Source organism: Bufo bufo, chromosome 1, assembly GCF_905171765.1.
Source record: "Bufo bufo chromosome 1, aBufBuf1.1, whole genome shotgun sequence".
Taxonomy (NCBI): domain Eukaryota; kingdom Metazoa; phylum Chordata; class Amphibia; order Anura; family Bufonidae; genus Bufo; species Bufo bufo.
Window position 1 is genome coordinate 333702841 of NC_053389.1, and position 21030 is coordinate 333723870.

Consider the following 21030-nt stretch of genomic DNA (forward strand, 5'->3'; position numbering starts at 1 on the left):
TGATGTCATCATACATGGATGCTAAAGGATTTCATTGTGACACGCTCAGTGTTCCATCTATTGAAATTTTTATGGAGGCTGCCATATAGTTTTTTTGGAGGCAGCCATTTTGTTTTGCAGTTAAACAGAGCTGTCATTTCAATGGATAAGAAATGCTGGGAAGGGATAGGATTGTAGCCACAGAAGTCAGCATGGACGAATTCTAGTCTCTGAGCACTATTGTTTATAGCTACAATAAAATTCTGGGTTAGAACCTGCTTTTGGATTCCTGGAGCAAGTAGAGCAATTGCCGGGTTGCTAAGTACATTCAATAATAGCACAGAACTTTGATTGGACAACAAGCCAGCTACAAAAATCCATAAAAGTATGGTATCTCATTATAGGTGGTGAGTTGCAGACGATAAACTGATCTGCACCTGCATTGCAGTGGTTAAATGCAAAAAACAGAAAAGGCATGGCTCCGTCGGTGGCCGCTTCCGTCCCCCAAGTTGCGACAGCGGGTAAAGAGGGGTACTCTTGGAGTTTAAATGGCCATACCGTCAGAAACAGATAAGAAGGCTTTTGTGTTCTGGGCCTGCTAATAGACGCTGGACAGTATTCCATTTTGAACGGAAAATGCAAATGTGATCACACACTGCATCCAGCACTCTGCCCTCCATGCTGGATGAGACATTGGTTTATATTTTGGCCAAAGCATAGTAAGCCACTCACCGCGTCAAGGTTGTCTCATGAGTGGTCCCTAACTCTTGTTCCTACCTGTTCATGGGCCATGACAGCCACATAAAATCCAGGGAATGCAGGTCAGCATGCAAGCCAAGTACACTTTGCTTGTAACCCCGTCCGGTGCCACTACAGCTTTCATCGGATCCAGGGATGCAAGTACCAACATGCATGCTGAACCCACCATATACTTCTCCTGGAGCCAGATGGCTAATGGTAGGTTCTATACAAGCAGACTCAGTTTTATACTGACTTTAAAACCAGCCTCAAGGACAGATTAACTGGTCAGGTGTGCAATGACTCCAAGGAGATCGCCACGCCTCCAATATATACTACAAAGAAAAAAATAAGGGGTTGGGTCAGCACAACCTGCCTGCAGGTGCACATCACTATGGCGAAATACATATACAAACGGAAAATGCAAATGTGATCGCACACTGCATCCAGCACTCTGCCCTCCATGCTGGATGAGACATTGGTTTATATTTTGGCCAAAGCATAGTAAGCCACTCACCGCGTCAAGGTTGTCTCATGAGTGGTCCCTAACTCTTGTTCCTACCTGTTCATGGGCCATGACAGCCACATAAAATCCAGGGAATGCAGGTCAGCATGCAAGCCAAGTACACTTTGCTTCTAACCCCGTCCGGTGCCATTACAGCTTTCATCGGATCCAGGGATGCAAGTACCAACATGCATGCTGAACCCACCATATACTTCTCCTGGAGCCAGATGGCTAATGGTAGGTTCTATACAAGCAGACTCAGTTTTATACTGACTTTAAAACCAGCCTCAAGGACAGATTAACTGGTCAGGTGTGCAATGACTCCAAGGAGATCGCCACGCCTCCAATATATACTACAAAGAAAAAAATAAGGGGTTGGGTCAGCACAACCTGCCTGCAGGTGCACATCACTATGGCGAAATACATATACAAACGGAAAATGCAAATGTGATCGCACACTGCATCCAGCACTCTGCCCTCCATGCTGGATGAGACATTGGTTTATATTTTGGCCAAAGCATAGTAAGCCACTCACCGCGTCAAGGTTGTCTCATGAGTGGTCCCTAACTCTTGTTCCTACCTGTTCATGGGCCATGACAGCCACATAAAATCCAGGGAATGCAGGTCAGCATGCAAGCCAAGTACACTTTGCTTGTAACCCCGTCCGGTGCCATTACAGCTTTCATCGGATCCAGGGATGCAAGTACCAACATGCATGCTGAACCCACCATATACTTCTCCTGGAGCCAGATGGCTAATGGTAGGTTCTATACAAGCAGACTCAGTTTTATACTGACTTTAAAACCAGCCTCAAGGACAGATTAACTGGTCAGGTGTGCAATGACTCCAAGGAGATCGCCACGCCTCCAATATATACTACAAAGAAAAAAATAAGGGGTTGGGTCAGCACAACCTGCCTGCAGGTGCACATCACTATGGCGAAATACATATACAAACGGAAAATGCAAATGTGATCGCACACTGCATCCAGCACTCTGCCCTCCATGCTGGATGAGACATTGGTTTATATTTTGGCCAAAGCATAGTAAGCCACTCACCGCGTCAAGGTTGTCTCATGAGTGGTCCCTAACTCTTGTTCCTACCTGTTCATGGGCCATGACAGCCACATAAAATCCAGGGAATGCAGGTCAGCATGCAAGCCAAGTACACTTTGCTTGTAACCCCGTCCGGTGCCATTACAGCTTTCATCAGATCCAGGGATGCAAGTACCAACATGCATGCTGAACCCACCATATACTTCTCCTGGAGCCAGATGGCTAATGGTAGGTTCTATACAAGCAGACTCAGTTTTATACTGACTTTAAAACCAGTATTCCATTTTGCACAAAAGCCCCATTTTTTCCTCAAACAAATCTTTCCATAAACTGACACCTTTGTTTGACACACACAAAAACGCACCCTTACCTGTTGATTGGCACCCATACCTGTTGATGTGCATGGATCCACATCTGACTGAAGAATGAAGGATCATGGCTGCTGCCAGGAAGGAAAACAGCAAGGGACCTGTCACCGCCAGACATCTGTGAAGCTCTGACAGACGTTCTTTAGAACGTCCTGCTTGAGGTTCTTTTGTTTTGCTTTCGTTTTGTCATCTCGTTTCCCTCTCTCAGCTGTTATCCATTTGCACTGATTGCATCCCTTTAAATCCCCTCCCATACTGCATTACTTTGCGGTTTATACTTCCTGGAGTGTGTGCATGCTGGATGCTACAACTGATGCTGCTACAGATAAGTCTGTTCATTTATCTTTGTTTTCCTGTTTGCTTGATTCGAGGTGACTCTGACTCCCTCCGTATTAAGTGTAGGGAGCCGGTGGTCGTGTCCCCTCACTATTATAGGGTGTTCAGGTGTCATACAGTCGAGGAACGAGGGTATGCAAATTTCTATCATTGAGATTTTTGCATAGGCTGAGCAGCTAAGGGAGAGAGCTAGGGCTTACAGGGCTTACCCGTTGGTTCCTTAGTTTTGGATCAAGTCAGTCGGATCTTCATTTGTCTTCTAGTTTTCTGTTACACCATCCGTGACATTATAAACCGCCAAAACCGTCTCAAGCATGGATCCGGTTTCACTTTTGACTGAACACATGCAGGGTCTTTCATTGGAGGTAGCAGATCTCCGTAAAGCTGTATCTCAGTTTGAGGTGACCGGTTCAGCTTGCGTTCATGAAGTTTGTTCTGAGCCTAAGCTCTCGCTCCCGGATACGTTTTCCGGGGGTAGTGAGAATTTTGTTTGTTTTAGAGAGGCTTGCAAACTCCATTTTCGCCTACTTCCCCATTCCTCTGGTGATGAGGAGCAGAGGGTGGGGATCATCATCTCGCTGCTCAGGGATAACGCTCAGTCTTGGGCCTTTTCGCTGCCGGTGGGGGCACAGCCCCTCTGTTCAGTGGATGATTTTTTTTTAGCCCTGGGTCAGATATATGATAATCCGGATCGTATTGCTCTGGCTGAGTCTAGACTACGTCTTTTATGCCAGGGTAAACAGTCCGCAGAGATGTACTGTTCAGAATTTCGGAGATGGGCAGCTGATACTGGTTGGAATGATGCTGCACTCCGAAGTCAATTTTGCCATGGTCTTTCAGAGGGATTGAAAAATGCATTTGCCTTTCATGAGAGACCTACCTCCTTGGACTCTGCCATGTCTCAGGCTGTTCGTATTGACAGGCGTCTTAGAGAGAGAGGAGAGATCACTCCTTCCTGTCATACTTACTCCAAGGACAGTGCGGCGGTCTCTTTCAGTGCGCAGGGGTCTCAGTCTCTCTCAATCCCCTCTGAGCAGGAGCCCATGCAGCTGGGTTTGCTTGCCTCTGACAATAGAAGATTCAGCTCTCAGAGGAGGGTTTGCTTCTGTTGTGGAGGTATAAATCATTTGGCAAATGTTTGTCCCTCTAGGAGATTCAGGCAGTTTTTTGAGAGTAATAAAGAAACAAAAAGAAAAAAATCCTCTAAAGACGTTCCATCTGTTACTATTGGCAAGGTTGATGCGGAAATTGAAGGTTTTCCGTTTGCTTGTAGTTCCCGTTTTGTCCTACCTGCCAGGGTGGTGCTAGAGAGCAAGAACATTTTTTTTGAGATTTTTGTAGATAGTGGAGCAGCTGTCAATCTCATTGATGATCAATTTGCTATAACACATGGTTTCCAGGTATGCACTTTGGGAAAGGATATACCTGTTTTTTCTATTGATTCCACTCCACTTTCTCAGAAATCGTTAAAGGGCATAGTTCACAATATCCATTTGATTGTGAGTGATACTCATGTTGAGGATGTGTCATGTTTCGTCCTAAGCGGGTTGCCAACTCCTCTAGTGTTGGGGCTACCCTGGCTCACTAAACATAACCCCACTATTTATTGGCAAGCGAGGCAAATAAATGGCTGGAGTGACTTTTGCAAAGAGAATTGCTTCACGACATCTGTTTCAGAGGTTTCTACTAAGACTGTACCATCTTTTCTCTCTGAATTTTCGGATGTGTTTTCTGAGAGTGGTGTTCAGGAGCTGCCCCCACACAGGGAGTACGATTGACCTATTAATCTCATCCCAGGCGCCAAGCTGCCTAAATCTGGTTTATACAATCTCTCCCAAACTGAAAGGGTCGCTATGCGTGCTTATATCTCTGAGAGCCTGAGAAAGTGACACATACGACCCTCGAAGTCACCTGTTGCCGCTGGTTTTTCCTTTGTTAAGAAAAAAGATGGTTCTTTAAGACCATGTCTGGATTTCAGGGAGCTGAACAGTATCACAATTCGGGACCCTTATCCGCTTCCTCTGATCCCGGACCTGTTTAACCAGATTGTTGGGGCTAAAGTTTTTTCCAAGTTGGATCTAAGAGGGGCATACAACCTGGTCAGGGTCAGAGAAGGAGACGAATGGAAGACGGCCTTCAATACCCCTGAGGGCCATTTTGAGAATTTGGTTATGCCTTTTGGTTTGATGAATGCTCCAGCCGTCTTTCAACATTTTGTGAACAGCATTTTTTATCATTTAATGGGGAAATTTGTACTAGTGTATCTAGATGACATTTAGATTTTTTTCTCCTGATTTCAAAACTCATAAGGACCACCTAAGTCAGGTTTTGCTCATCCTGCGGAAGAATAAATTGTACGCTAAACTGGAAAAATGGGTGTTTGCGGTTCCAGAAATTCAATTTATGGGGTTTCTTCTCTCCGCTTCTGGTTTTTGCATGGACCCCGAGAAGGTCCGCGCTGTGCTTGAGTGGGAGCTTCCTGAGAATCAGAAGGCGCTGATGCGCTTTTTGGGTTTTGTCAATTATTACAGGAAGTTAATTTTGAATTATTCCTCTGTTGTTAAACCACTCACTGATATGACTAGAAAGGGGGTAGATTTTTCGTTCTGGTCGGTAGAGGCGCGTAAGGCCTTTTCTAGTATCAAGGAGAGTTTTGCTTCCGCTCCCATCTTGGTACAACCTGATATCTCTCTGCCCTTCATTGTTGAGGTGGACGCTTCTGAGGTGGGTGTGGGTGCAGTCTTGTCTCAGGGCACCTCTCCTGCCAAATGGCGACCGTGTGCCTTTTTCTCGAAGAAACTCTCCTCCGCAGAGAGAAATTACGATGTGGGAGATAGGGAGTTGTTGGCCATCAAGTTAGCTTTTGAGGAATGGCGCCATTGGCTAGAGGGAGTCAGACACCCTATTACCGTGTTTACCGACCATAAGAATCTGGCCTACTTGGAGTCAGCCAAGCGTCTGAACCCGAGACAGGCCAGATGGTCTTTGTTCTTTTCAAGGTTTAATTTTGTTGTCACGTTCCGCCCTGGGGTTAATAATGTGAAGGCGGATGCCCTGTCACGTTGTTTTCCGGGAGGTGGGAATTTTGAAGACCCGGGTCCCATTTTGGCTGAAGGTGTGGTGGTCTCTGCTCTTTATCCTGAATTGGAGGCAGAGGTTCAGGCAGCCCAGGCAGAGGCTCCTGATCTTTGTCCTCCTGGGAGGTTGTTTGTGCCTCTTGCTTTAAGACACAAGGTTTTTAAGGAGCACCACGATACTGTCCTTGCTGGGCACCCGGGGGGTAGAGCCACAGTGGATCTCATCGCTCGGAGATTCTGGTGGCCGGCGCTTCGTAAGTCGGTTGAGGGTTTTGTGGCAGCCTGCGAGACCTGCGCTCGTGCCAAAGTCCCTCATTCACGGCCATCAGGTCCTCTCCTCCCGTTACCCATTCCTTCCCGTCCTTGGACACATCTGTCCATGGACTTCATTGCGGACCTGCCTCGTTCCTCGGGGAAGACTGTGATTCTGGTGGTGGTGGACCGTTTTAGCAAAATGGCGCATTTCATTCCTTTTCCTGGGTTGCCCAATGTTAAGACGCTGGCGCAGGCATTTATTGATCACATTGTCAAATTGCATGGTATTCCTTCAGACATAGTCTCTGATAGGGGCACGCAGTTTGTTTCCAGATTCTGGAAGGCCTTCTGTTCTCGCTTGGGGGTACGGTTGTCATTCTCTTCTGTTACCACCCACAGTCGAATGGCCAGACTGAGCGCGTCAATCAGAATCTGGAGACATATCTGCGCTGTTTTGTGGCGGAGAATCAGGAGGATTGGTGTTCTTTTCTCTCCCTTGCTGAGTTTGCTTTAAATAACCGTCGTCAGGAGTCCTCTGATAAGTCACCATTTTTTTGCTGCATATGGATTTCATTCGCAGTTTGGGACATTCTCTGGAGAGGGGTCTTCTGGTTTACCTGATGAGGAGAGATTCTCCTCGTCTTTGTCATCTATTTGGCAAAAGATTCAGGGTAATCTGAAGAGGATGAGTGAGAGATATAAGCGTGTAACGGATAAAAGACGCGTGCCTGGTCCGGACCTGAATGTTGGTGATCTGGTGTGGTTGTCTACTAAGAATATCAAATTGAAGGTTCCCTCCTGGAAGTTGGGTCCTAAGTTTATTGGGCCTTACAAAATCTTGTCCGTCATCAATCCTGTTGCCTACCGTCTTGATCTTCCTCAGACTTGGAAGATCCATAATGTTTTTCATAAGTCCCTATTAAAACCTTATGTCCAACCCATTGTACTCTCCTCTTTGCCTCCTCCTCCGATTGTGGTTCATGGTAACCTTGAATTTCAGGTCTCTAGGATTGTGCATTCTCGTGTTGTCCGCGGTTCTCTCCAGTACCTCGTTCATTGGGAGGGTTATGGTCCTGAGGAGAGGATGTGGGTCCCAGTGACGGACATTAAGGCCACTCGTCTCATCAGGGCTTTCCATAGGTCCCATCCTGAGAAGGTGGGCTCTGAGTGTCCAGAGTCCACTCGTTGAGGGAGGGATACTGTCACCGCCAGACATCTGTGAAGCTCTGACAGATGTTCTTTAGAACAGTGGTCCTCAACCTTTTTTGCACCAAGGACCAGTTTCATACAAGTCAATTTTCCCGGGGACCGGGTGGGTTCTGGGGCGGGGCTTAGGGGGTGGGCGGGGTTGACTGATTCACGTGCATGACAAAACACAAGGTGCATGTTAAAATATATAACACTATGTAACGAATACACTTATTATTTAAATGTGACTCAACTCACCATAATGCTGAATCAGTGGGAGCACTGGGCTTGCTTCCGTGCAACAAGACAGTTCCATCTAGGGGTGATGGGCGACAATGACACCCGAAGTGTGTTCCTTATGTCCAGTCTACTCCGTAATCTTGTTTTGGTTGCTGTTACTGCAGAAAACCCTGCTTCACAAAGATAGGATGTTGGAAATGGCAGCAGAGTCTTCAGCGCTTTTGTGGAGATCTCAGGATGTTCTAACTTGACTTTAATCCAGAACGTTGCGAGATTTGACGTCTCAAACATACTTTTCAGGCCGCCATCATTTGCAATCTCAAGCAGTTTGTCTTCTTCTAGCACGGACACGGTTGCCTCTCCAGGCTTGTTCACAAATGGGTCACTGATCCATTCCTTCCTGGTTCGAGGGTCTTGTGTGGTTGGAAAATAACGCTCAAACTCTTTTAAAAGCTGAGATAGGTGAGCGTGCAGCAATTGGGAGAATGAAGGTACAGGCTCAGTCTCTTCCAAAATCCCTGCTAATGTTAGAAACATGTCAAATATCCCTATTTTGACTCGCCGTCCCCACAATTCCAGTTTCGCTTTGAATGCAGCCACTTTATCTGCCAACTTGAAGACAGTTGTCATTCTCCCCTGAAGTGACAGATTGAGGTCATTGAGCAAGTTGAATATGTCACACAAGTAAGCAAGTTTTAAAACCCACTCTTTACTACTGAAATGTGCAGCAAGTGGTGATTCTTTTTCTAAAAGAAATCTATGAAGCGGCTCTCGTAACTCAAAAACTCTTGCCAGAGATCTACCTCTAGAAAGCCACCTCACTTCTGTATGTAACAAAAGACGTTTGTGCTCAGTGTCCATCTCCTCACAGAGCTGCTCGAACAGACGAGAGTTAAGGGCATGTACTTTGATGTAATTTATTACTTTAATCACATCTTTCAAAACGCTGTCAAGTTCGGGTGACATTTTTCGGCTAGCCAGCATTTCTCTATGGATGACACAGTGCGTAGACTCACATTCAGGCGCAACCTCCTTGACCCGAGTAGTTAAACCAGAAAGCCGTCCAGTCATGGCAGCGGCTCCATCTGTGCATACACCGACACAAAATGACCAGTTTAGTTTTCCTGTTATGTAATCATCCAAGGACTTGAATAGCTCAGCAGCTGTGGTGTTGGTTGTCAACAATAATGCACATAACATATCCTCATGCACATCCTCCTGAAATATATATCGCACAAAGACAAGCATTATTGCCTTGTTGTCAACGTCAGTAGACTCATCAACTTGAATTGCGTACCACGGTGACTCATTAATCCTCTCTAACAATTGTACCTCAATGTCCTCTGCTATTTCATCAATTCGTCTAGTTATGGTGCTAGCCGAAAGAGGAACCTGTGCTATCTTTTTAACTGCAGCCTCTCCTAAAAGCTCACGGCAGATGTCCTTAGCGGCAGGCAGGATCAACTCTTCACCAATAGTAAAGGGCTTCTTAGCCTTGGCAATGCGGTTAGCCACTAAGAATGATGCTTTCAGTGCAGACACATTTGATGATGAGGTGGTCTTCAGTAATTGCTTCTGTCCTTCATATTCATGTTTTTTTCTTTCAAAAAACTTCAAAGCCTTGTCTTTTGATGCAGGGTGCTTGGTCTCTAAGTGGCAAAGGAGTTTTGAAGGCTTCATGGCCTCGTTGGATAGTCGTTTGCCACATATTACACACAGCGGGTTTGAGGCATGTGAATCACCTGTTGCGATGAAGCCGTAATTTAAGTAGGACTCTTGGTATTTTCTTTTAAATGCAGCTTTCTTTTTTTTGCTGCTGTCTCATCTGCTGTCTTATCTGCTGTCTTATCTGCTGTCTCATCTGCTGTCTTATCTGCTGTCTCATCATTGGATCTTTCTCCCTTTTTAAAGAAACTCTGCAGCAATGTTTGCTTTTTACTCATTTTACAAGGGTTAATAGCTTGTGGCTTTATTTTATCTGTGCGTGGAGTGCACAAGTGAGAAATTAAATTCTGTCCACTTGTTACTAATCTTCCCCTGAATATAGCTGTTTCTTTTTCATGCCTAGTATGTATTCACTTGACTTATACACAAGTTCAACTGCACTATTCTTGTTCTCCTATTTGTCGCATGGCCCTAATAAATCCTGCAATTAAGAATTTATTTTATTGGAGAACCACCACATATGGATATTCACATACTGCTGTAACATTTTGGACAACATGGGGTTAATGGCATCAGGTACATGCTGGAGTAACATGCTGTTAATATGAGGCACATTGCTTTATCAAGTTGGACCTGCATGTGCCTCACATTAACACTAAGTAACCTCATTATGTGTACCTCACATTAATGGTTAACCCAATGTTGCCCATTATTTGATGAGGTGATTAGAGGCCACTTACTTTTAATCTGAGGTACATGGGGGTACTAATGTAATAACACCATGTACCTCAGATTAATAATAGGTGACCCCATCTGTGGGACAGTGTGTGGGTACCTGCGCTTTTCAGATCACTAATGGCTGGGGACTGGACAGTGGCGGATCCAGAGCCTGGTCTCGGGATGGGCACTTCCATATTGTTTTGTGGCGGCGGACAGAAAATAATGTGGTGCTTATAGAACAGACTATTTTATTTAACCTGTGTGAGCAGAAGAAATGCTCTGTCTATAACTAAGGACTATCAGGGTATATTACAGGGCGTATTATAACTGAGGAGGGGTATCAGGGGACATTATACATATACAGGGGGTAATATAACTGAGGGGTATCAGGGTACATTATACAGTGGTAAAATAACTGAGGGGGTATCAGGGTAAATTATACAAGGGGTAATATAGCTGAGGAGTATCAGGGGACATTTTACAGGGCTAATATAACTGAGGGCTATCAGGGACATTATACAGGGGTAATATATAAGTTATATTATGACTGTATAATGTCCCCTGATACCCCTCAGCTATATTAACCCCAGTATAATGTCCTATGATATCCCTCAGTTATATTACTACTGTATAATGTCCCCTGATGCCCCTCAGCTATATTAACCCCAGTATAATGTCCCATGATATCCCTCAGTTATATTACTACTGTATAATGTACCCTGATACCCCTCAGCTATATTAACCCCAGTATAATATCCCATGATACCCCTCAGTTATATTACCACTGTATAATGTACCCTGATACTCCTCAGTTATATAACTGAGGAGTAGGGTACATTATACAGTGGGGTAATATAACTGAGCTGAGAAGAGGTGCAGGTACTTTATATGTGTAGTGCGTACTACTGTATTATAACTTCTACTTATAGGGTCTCAGCTAGGCACCTGGAGTCACGGATTTTGAAGGACTATTGCTGGTTTTCTGGCACCGTACTGCCAGCCCAGATGTTGTAGCTGCTCACATGAAGGTCCTGCTGATTCACTCTGGTCAGGGACGTCCTCTCACGTATTTAGGTGCCCTATAATGTGAACATGGGGTGTCTTAACTTAAGGAAGCGAATCAATGCAATATGTTACTGCAAAATGCAATTAAACTGCGCCGTATTAATACAGCATAGTGGTATAGCTAGCAGGGTCACAGATGCAAGCAGGACCACCAGGAAAACTGATATTAGCCCTTTCAATGCTTTTGATCACCCAGGATGCTAACACTAACACCTGTACTTCCCTAGAGAGGCTATATATATATATATAAATCACACATCAAAAGTAGGGCAGCACTCCTTTGCCAACTGTAAAGTGGGTGCCAGCGGTAACCCCTCAATTCTGGGTGGTAGACAAATTGCAAAAATCCACAGCACTCCTTAAAAGTGAAAAAATGTGCTATTTATTCACACATGTCATACAGCAACGTTTCGGTTCTCTCTCAGAACCTTTTTCAAGCCAAGTGTTGAAGGCTTGAAAAAGGTTCTGAGAGAGAACCGAAACGTTGCTGTATGACATGTGTGAATAAATAGCACATTTTTTCACTTTTAAGGAGTGCTGTGGATTTTTGCAATATATATATATATATCAAAAAGATGGCAGGGCAGCACTCCTCACTTCAAGTGATGCAAATGATTAAGGTGCCAGCGGCCCATGGACGGATGGGCGAAATGTGAGAGGTTGACAACGATGCTTTGCATCAGTGAACCAGTAAGGGGGATACGATGGGGTGGGGAAAAAGGGGGGGGGAAAGGGGGGGGGGGGGGGGGTGGATCCTGGCCTGGCTGCGGTTGCTTTTGGGGGGCGACGGACGTCTCTTTTATAGCGTATAGTATGACTAATAACAGAGTGATGATATGGAATGTGCGTGGACTGGCTGATAGAACGAAACGGGTAGTGGTGTTTGATCTGATTATTCGTCACCTCCCCGCAATAGTGGCCCTACTCGAAACGCACGCTGCACCTGACATCCCAGAATATCTAACAAAGAGATGGGCAGGACATCAGTTCCACTCCGGCTTCTCGTCATATTCCCGAGGGATAAGTGTGTATGTACATCAAAGTATTGACTTTATCTTATTAGACCAGTCGATTGATAGAGATGGGAGATTCATCTTCCTCTATACCCAATGGAACGGCAGAAAGTGCGTCCTTGCTTTCTTGTACATCCCGCCACCTTTTGCAATGACAGTCCTAAATCAGCTGATGGTTTTCATGCATAATAGAGAGCGGTCTCCGGTATTAATATGCGGCGACTTTAACTGCGTGCTGGACCCGGCGCTGGATAGAATCTCAGTCGCGGGGAAAAGTGCGCAGGGAAAGCACGCCTTATTCCGAGGGTTTTGTGAGGAGTTAGGACTAATAGATGTCTGGCGATGGCTCTATGGTAACAAACAGGTGTTCTCTTGCTTTAGTAAATCATATAGTGCGATGTCCAGGATTGATATTGCCCTGGCCAATGGCGAGATGCTCGACTCTATTTTAAAAATGACATATGAGATCCATGGCATCTCTGACCACTCACCGATTTTATTGGTGATGAAGACCGGGCAACAATCTGGTATTAGTAGATCGTTCAGATTGAACGAGCACTGGCTAACCATATTAAATGATTCAGTAGGGATTGATAAAGAACTCATACAATTTTGGCAAGAGAATATTGGTACAACACACGTTCATTATGTTTGGGACGCCATGAAGGCGTTTATTCGCGGGCTATATTATTCCAGAATAAAAAAAAAAGAAAAGAATTCTTTGAGGAGCAAAAAAAGTTGGAAGTAAACATTGCATATCTGGAGGGCTGTATTAGACTACAGAATGACGCGAGCACACGCACTAAGTTAAAATCCGCTAAAGATCACTATATAACTTTTATGAGGAAAAAAGCTCAGAATCAACTATTCTTTATGGGTTATAAAGATTTCTGTGAGGGTGGCACTCCGGGTAGGTTATTGGTTTCTATCATGGTGAATCAAAAACCCCCCCATAAAATCAGACAAATACTGACGGATGATGGGCGCAGATTGGAAAGAGGAGTGGAGATGGAGGGAGAGTTTTTAAAATATTTTGGCAATTTATATTGCTCCGGTGTGGATGATACAGGGACTAAGACAGACGACTTTCTAGAACAGGTTGAGATTCCGGTGCTGTCGGACTCGGCTTCGGCCCCCCTGAGTGCCCCCATTTCTTTAGATGAGCTACAGGTGGCTTTACATGAGACCCGGGGTTCCTCGGCGCCTGGATCGGATGGACTCCCGTTTGGCATATACAAGAGCCATGCGGGGGTGCTTCTGCCCGGGTTGCTGCAGGTTCTGAATGAATCTAGTAAATGCGGAAAGCTGCCCCCGTCCTTGACAGAGGCAACGGTCACGCTGATCCTTAAGAAAGGGAAAAATGGCAATAAAGTTGAGGATTAGCGCCCTATATCGCTGCTTAAGGCAGACTACAAAGTAATTGCTAAAGTCCTTTCTAACAGGCTAAAAAAAGTAATAACCAGCCTAGTCCACATAGACCAGACAGGGTTTATCCCCGGGCGACAGATCCAGACCAATATACGCCGGACCATCCTTAATATTCAGATTGGCGGGGGGGAGGACCGCTCCATCCTGTCTCTGGACGCCGCCAAGGCGTTTGATCGGGTGGAGTGGTCCTTCCTCTGGCGTGTTATGCACAGGATGAACCTGGGCCAGGAATTTATTGGATGGGTCAAATTGCTATATAGTGAAGCAACGGCCAGAATTAAGGTAAATGGGGTGATTACCCCTGCCGTCTCCCTAATGCGGGGGACACGACAGGGATGCCCCCTCTCTCCGCTCCTCTTTTCAATCTTTATGGAACCCTTCGCCTGTAGGATACGGGCTGACCCTTGCATAGTGGGTTTTGGGGGGAGAGGGATGGACGATAAGATCTGTCTATATGCAGACGATGTATTGCTTTATCTGAATGATGGATGGAGAAGTGTCCCAGACGTTATGCGGATAACAGAGGAATTTGGTAGAATTGCCGGATACGAGATAAACTGGGGAAAGTCTGTACTCTTCCCCCTGAACCGGACGCGCCCCCCCCCCCCCCCCCCCCGAATGATCTCAGGGTCAGAATCATCGCTCCGACAGATCACCTAGACTATTTAGGGATAAAAATTTGCAATACCATCAGGGACTATAATACACTAAATATCACCCCTTTGGTTGGGAAAATAAGGGAAAAAATAAGGGTTTGGCAGAAACTTCCGCTTTCACAGATTAATAGGATCGCGCTGATTAAAATGGTCCTGCTGCCTTGGATATTGTACACGGTGAGCTCCTGCCCTGCCTGGATTGAGGATAGTGTTTTCAATCTGATTGATCGATTGATAAATGATCTGATATGGGGCAGAAAAAGGGTCCGTATTAAGTTACAATATTTGCGAATGGCGGTAGCTAATGGTGGCCTAGGCCTGCCCCACTTTCAAATTTATTACTTGTGCTCACAACTACAGTGGTGCGTTAACACCGGGGATGGAGTATTATTATCCTATATTCTTGGGCAACGTCAACAGCATACATATAATATATTCAGTATACTGGAATCCGGGCTTCTCGAGCGTGCGGATGGTTCCTGCCCCATTGGGGCCGCGCTACAGAAGACCTGGAATAAAATCAAGGTGCTTATTCAGGCCCCTCAAGTTCTGGATTTTTCTCCGTTATGGGGTAACCCTGTGTTAACTGAATTCTTGACACTTAACGAAAATGATTATTGGACTCGAAGAGGTATCACGCTAGTTTCACATATATGCACGAAAGGGAAAATTAAATTAGTAGGGGAACTATTTCAACAGACACCAATAACGGCACTACAACACTATAGATATTATCAATTACAACATGCACTAGCTAGCATGCACGCTCAAAAAAATACCCTTGACAACAGTCATTCAGCGGTTTTTATTATTTTGCTATAATATAGTAGGGAATAAAGTTAAGATCTCACTAATATATAGGAGATTTATTGAGGAACTAAGCACTGTCACTAAATTTAAAAGTGTAGACAAATGGAACGCGGATATAGGGGAATGCAACCCTTCACAATGGCGGGAAATATATCTCAACATTAAGAAGGCCTCCCTCTCAGGACAACACCGGTTGACACAATTCAAAATAATACACCGTTTGTACGTTACCCCGAGTCTTTTATCTAAAATGTATAGTAATAAGGGTCAGGATTTTAGTTGTTCGAAATGTTCTCTTGTTGCCGCAGGTTTCGTGCACATGCTGTGGGACTGCCCAGTTATTAAGAGTTTTTGGGGTAGCATATTTCAGGCGATGATGGTACAAAGTGGGAATAACCCCCCTTAACTATCCAAGTAGTTGTGCTAGGACTTTTTCCCCCCGAGTATAAAAAAAGAACTACCAAAAATGAACAGATTTACTGGTTGAAGGGATTCCTGTTGGCCAAGGTAATAATCCTGCGACAATGGGTGAAAGATAGATCACCAACAATAAAGGAATGGCAGGGTTTAATGGCAAGAATAACAGACTTTGAGGACATGAAATGAGGGATGAGCTATGCCACAGAAATGGGCACACAGAGAGGGGAAATGGCGAGAAGAAATATCCTGACTGGAACTGATGACCACCCATGTGCTGTGGCTATGCCCTAACACAAATAAATAAACCGTCAAGCATTCTTAAACAATAAATACCATTATGACAGTTCACACCAAACAGGATCTGATATGATGAAGGTTTGAGAAAGGTTTGAGGGATATGAGCGCCCTAACGCCCCCTCGTGGCGGCCGCACCAGGCCAGGTGTGCAGGGTGGGGGGATAGGGAGGGGGGGGAGGGCTTCTCTGGAGCCTTGGGGGGGGATGGGTCTATGGGCTTTGATATGTGTGACAGAGAATTGATACTCTGAATATAGATGCCTTTGTAGGTGTGTATGTGCGCTGTTTAGTACCGAAATGATATACCGTTTAAATGTACCTGTCATACGTGCCTACTCTCTGTGATCAGATATCTGTTTTATAATTGTTTTTATGTAAGAAAAGCAATAAAGATATTTATAAAAAAAAAAAAATTAAAAAAAGGTGCCAGCGTTTTCCCCTGGGTCCTGGGGTCCAAACACAATCCAAATAAATGTAACGCAGCAATCCTTAGATAAAAAGTGAAAAAATACCAAATTTATTCAACACATGTTGATACAAGTAACGCTTCAGCTCTCTCACAGAGCCATTATCACTTGGCTTGATAATGGCTCTGTGAGAGAGCTGAAACGTTGCCTGTATTAACATGTGTTGAATACATTTTGTATTTTTTCACTTTTTATCTAAGAAGGAGTGCTGCGTTACATTTATTTGGAAAAAAATAATATATATATATATATATATATATATATATATATTTTATATATTAACCCTGTGACTGGCTTACTCCACCAGGGATGCAGACAATAAGCTTCCCTTGCATGCTGTTTAATGCAGTTTGCCTGAATGCTGGATGTTCTGTGGCCCTTTGTATCTGGCTACTTAGAGCTTATTATTGGCCATGATGACACCACCACCCTCACCTAACTTAGCAGGCACGCGGGACGGCACTCAGTATCTTCAGGCAGGCTCTTCTTTCTTCCTCTGCCTCCCAGACGGGACTACTCCCTCTCCTGTCCTGGCTCACCTCGCACGGCTATGCCACCGATCCAGCTCCGCCACCCTATGTGCAGTAAACGGGACATGTTCTAGTTTTATTCTGACCGCCGGGCCGGTCCTGGGCCGCGGCCCGGCGGTAGGGGACCGCTGCATTAGGGTACTTTCACACTTGCGTTTTTCTTTTCCGGCATAGAGTTCCGTCCTAGGGGCTCAATGCCGGTGTTCTGCCACTTTTCTATAGAGATGGCCCGAACTATCCGACGGCGAACAGTTCCCGGCGAACATAGCTTGTTCGCGTTCGCCTCTGCCGGGCGAACACATGCGATGTTCGGTCCGCCCCCTATACATCATCATTGAGCAAACTTTGACCCTGTACCTCACAGTCAGCAGACACATTCCAGCCAATCAGCAGCATACCCTCCCTCCCAGACCCTCCCACCTCCTGCACAGCATCCATTTTAGATTCATTCTGAAGCTGCAGTCTTAGTGAGAGGAGGGAGACTGTAACTGCTGCTGATTTAATTGGGAAATCGATAGCTAGGCTAGTGAATTCAGTGTCCACTCCAGTCCTGAAAGACTCATCTGATCTCTGCTGTAAGGACAGCGTCCTGACAGCACCCCAAAAAGCCCTTTTTAGGGCTGCAACATTAGTCTGCTTTTTTTTTTTCCTTTATATACATATTGCAGTTGCCTGGCCTGCCTGTGTGTGAGGAGCTGCAGGCCCACAGACTGTAGTGTGCCCACTGCCAGTGCTCACCCCTGTCATTCCGTGTGGCACAGGACTTTGCTTAAAAAAAGGCACTTAATTTTTACACTTTAATCTAAGGTTAGTTGCCTGCCAGTGTGTGTCAGGCTGACTTCCACTGACTGTAGTGTGCCCACTGCCAGTGCCCACCACTCATACCGGCTGGCACAGGACTTTGCATAAAAAAGGCATTTAATTTTTACACTTTAGTGTAATTTCAGCTGCTTGCCTGCTGCTAGTGTGTGTCAGGCCGACTTCTAATGACTGTAGTGTGCCCACTGCCAGTGCCCACCCCTGTCATCCCGTGTGGCACAGGACTTTGCTTAAAAAAAAGGCACTTCATTTTTACACTTTAATCTAAGGTTAGTTGCCTGCCAGTGTGTGTCAGGCCGACTTCAACTGACTGTAGTGTGCCCACTGCCAGTGCCCACCCCTGTCATCCCGAGTGGCACAGGACTTTGCTTAAAAAATAGGCACTTAATTTTTACACTTTAATCTAAGGTTAGTTGCCTGCCAGTGTGTGTCAGGCTGACTTCCACTGACTGTAGTGTGCCCACTGCCAGTGCCCACCACTCATACCGGCTGGCACAGGACTTTGCTTAAAAAAAAGGCACTTCATTTTTACACTTTAATCTAAGGTTAGTTGCCTGCCAGTGTGTGTCAGGCCGACTTCAACTGACTGTAGTGTGCCCACTGCCAGTGCCCACCCCTGTCATCCCGAGTGGCACAGGACTTTGCTTAAAAAATAGGCACTTAATTTTTACACTTTAATCTAAGGTTAGTTGCCTGCCAGTGTGTGTCAGGCTGACTTCCACTGACTGTAGTGTGCCCACTGCCAGTGCCCACCACTCATACCGGCTGGCACAGGACTTTGCTTAAAAAAGGCATTTAATTTTTACACTTTAATGTAATTTCAGCTGCTTGCCTGCTGCTAGTGTGTGTCAGGCCGACTTCAACTGACTGTAGTGTGCCCACTGCCAGTGCCCACCCCTGTCATCCCGTGTGGCACAGGACTTTGCTTAAAAAAAAGGCACTTCATTTTTACACTTTAATCTAAGGTTAGTTGCCTGCCAGTGTGTGTCAGGCCGACTTCAACTGACTGTAGTGTGCCCACTGCCAGTGCCCACCCCTGTCATCCCGAGTGGCACAGGACTTTGCTTAAAAAATAGGCACTTAATTTTTACACTTTAATCTAAGGTTAGTTGCCTGCCAGTGTGTGTCAGGCCGACTTCAACTGACTGTAGTGTGCCCACTGCCAGTGCCCACCCCTGTCATCCCGAGTGGCACAGGACTTTGCTTAAAAAATAGGCACTTAATTTTTACACTTTAATCTAAGGTTAGTTGCCTGCCAGTGTGTGTCAGGCTGACTTCCACTGACTGTAGTGTGCCCACTGCCAGTGCCCACCACTCATACCGGCTGGCACAGGACTTTGCATAAAAAAGGCATTTAATTTTTACACTTTAGTGTAATTTCAGCTGCTTGCCTGCTGCTAGTGTGTGTCAGGCCGACTTCAACTGACTGTAGTGTGCCCACTGCCAGTGCCAACCACTGATACCGGGTGGCACAGTAGCTTGCCGATAAATAAGGCATTTAATTTTTAGACAGTAGTCTAAATTCAGTTGCTTGCCTGCTGCCAGTGTGTGTCAGGCCCGCTTCCACTGACTGTAGTGTGCCCACTGCCAGTGCCAACCACTGATACCGGGTGGCACAGTAGCTTGCCGATAAATAAGGCATTTAATTTTTAGACAGTAGTCTAAATTCAGTTGCTTGCCTGCTGCCAGTGTGTGTCAGGCCCTCTTCCACTGACTGTAGTGTGCCCACTGCCAGTGCCAACCACTCATACCGGGTGGCACAGTAGCTTGCCGATAAATAAGGCATTTAATTTTTACACTTTAGTGTAATTTCAGTTGCTTGCCTGCTGCCAGTGTGTGTCAGGCCCGCTTCTACTGACTGTAGTGTGCCCACTGCCAGTGCCAACCACTGATACCATCTCCCCGTTCGAAAAATCTATTCAATAAATGGCACCCAGATTGGGGACGTTAGAGGGATTAAACTGATGAGAATAGTACTACAGAAAATACCACTCATATCGGGTGTGACAGTAAATTGCACGGCGCAGACGCAGTCACCGTGGATAAAAACAAAGGGGAGGGAGCCAGCGTTTTTTTTAACCATCTCCCCGTTCGAAAAATCAATTCAATTGACCTTTCGGGGACCCTTGGTGTTGTACGTGGCTGGGTGGAGGAAGAAACCTTCAATGACATCACCGGGACGTGGCTAGCTTGGTATCCAACCTTGTGCAAATGGGGAGTTTGCGGTTGTGCAAATGAACTGTTTGCGGTGCATTAAAAGGGGAGTTTGGTCTGTCAATGTCTGTGATGCGGGCGTAACCCTTACACTACCTGATCGATACAACATCATACCTGATCGTATACACACACTGGATGTTTTAAAGCACGTTATTCCAAACAATTTAGGAATGTTAGTTGATTTATGCCCTTTATGGATTAAAACCCGACTCTGCGTCCACTACGTAATTTTCCATGGGAGTTTTGCCATAGATCCCCCTCCGGCATGCCACAGTCCAGGTGTTAGACCCCTTGAAACAACTTTCTCATCACTATTGTGGCCAGAAAGAGTCCCTGTGGGTTTTAAAATTCGCCTGTCTATTGAAGTCTATGGCGGTTCGCCCGGTTCGCCAGTTCGCGAACATTTGCGGAAGTTCTCGTTCGCTGTTCGCGAACTGAAAATTTTATGTTCGCGACATCACTACTTTTCTATACCCGGACAAAAGTCTATACCCGGAAGTGATGTAGCTGCACCGGAAGTCACGTGGACGCATTGGAATCAGCTGGAGGAGGGGGTGTGCGCGCTGCACAAGCGCATTCGGCTAAAGTATGTTAATCTGGCAGAACGCCCCTGCATTTTCCCAGCCCTCCATTTCTTTACTATCAATGGCGGCATAGAGCTCGTTTTAGCAAATGCCGAGCGCAGAGAGGCCGAGCCTGATGCGTGGCGAGAGAAGCGAGCCCATGAGGGTACAAATTAATGTAGATTACGGGCTCGCGGCGTTCTGCCAGATTACTATACTTAGTTTAGCCGAATGCACTTGCGCAGCGCGCACACCCCCTCCTCCAGCTGATTCCAAAGCGTCCACGTGACTTCCAAAGCAGCTACATCACTTCCGGGTATAGACTTTTGTCCTGGTATAGAAAAGTGGCAGAACACCGGCATTGAGCCCCTAGGACGGAACTCTATGGCGGAAAAGAACAGATCAGTTTTATCCCCATGCATTCTGAATGCAGAGTAATCCGTTCAGGATGCATCAGGATGTCTTCAGTTTAGTCTTTTTGACTGATCAGGCAAAAGATAAGGGTACTTTCACACTAGCGTTTTTCTTTCCGGCATAGAATCTGTCCTAGGGGCTCAAATCCAGAAAAGAACTGATCAGTTTTATCCCCATGCATTCTGAATGGAGAGCAATCCGTTCAGG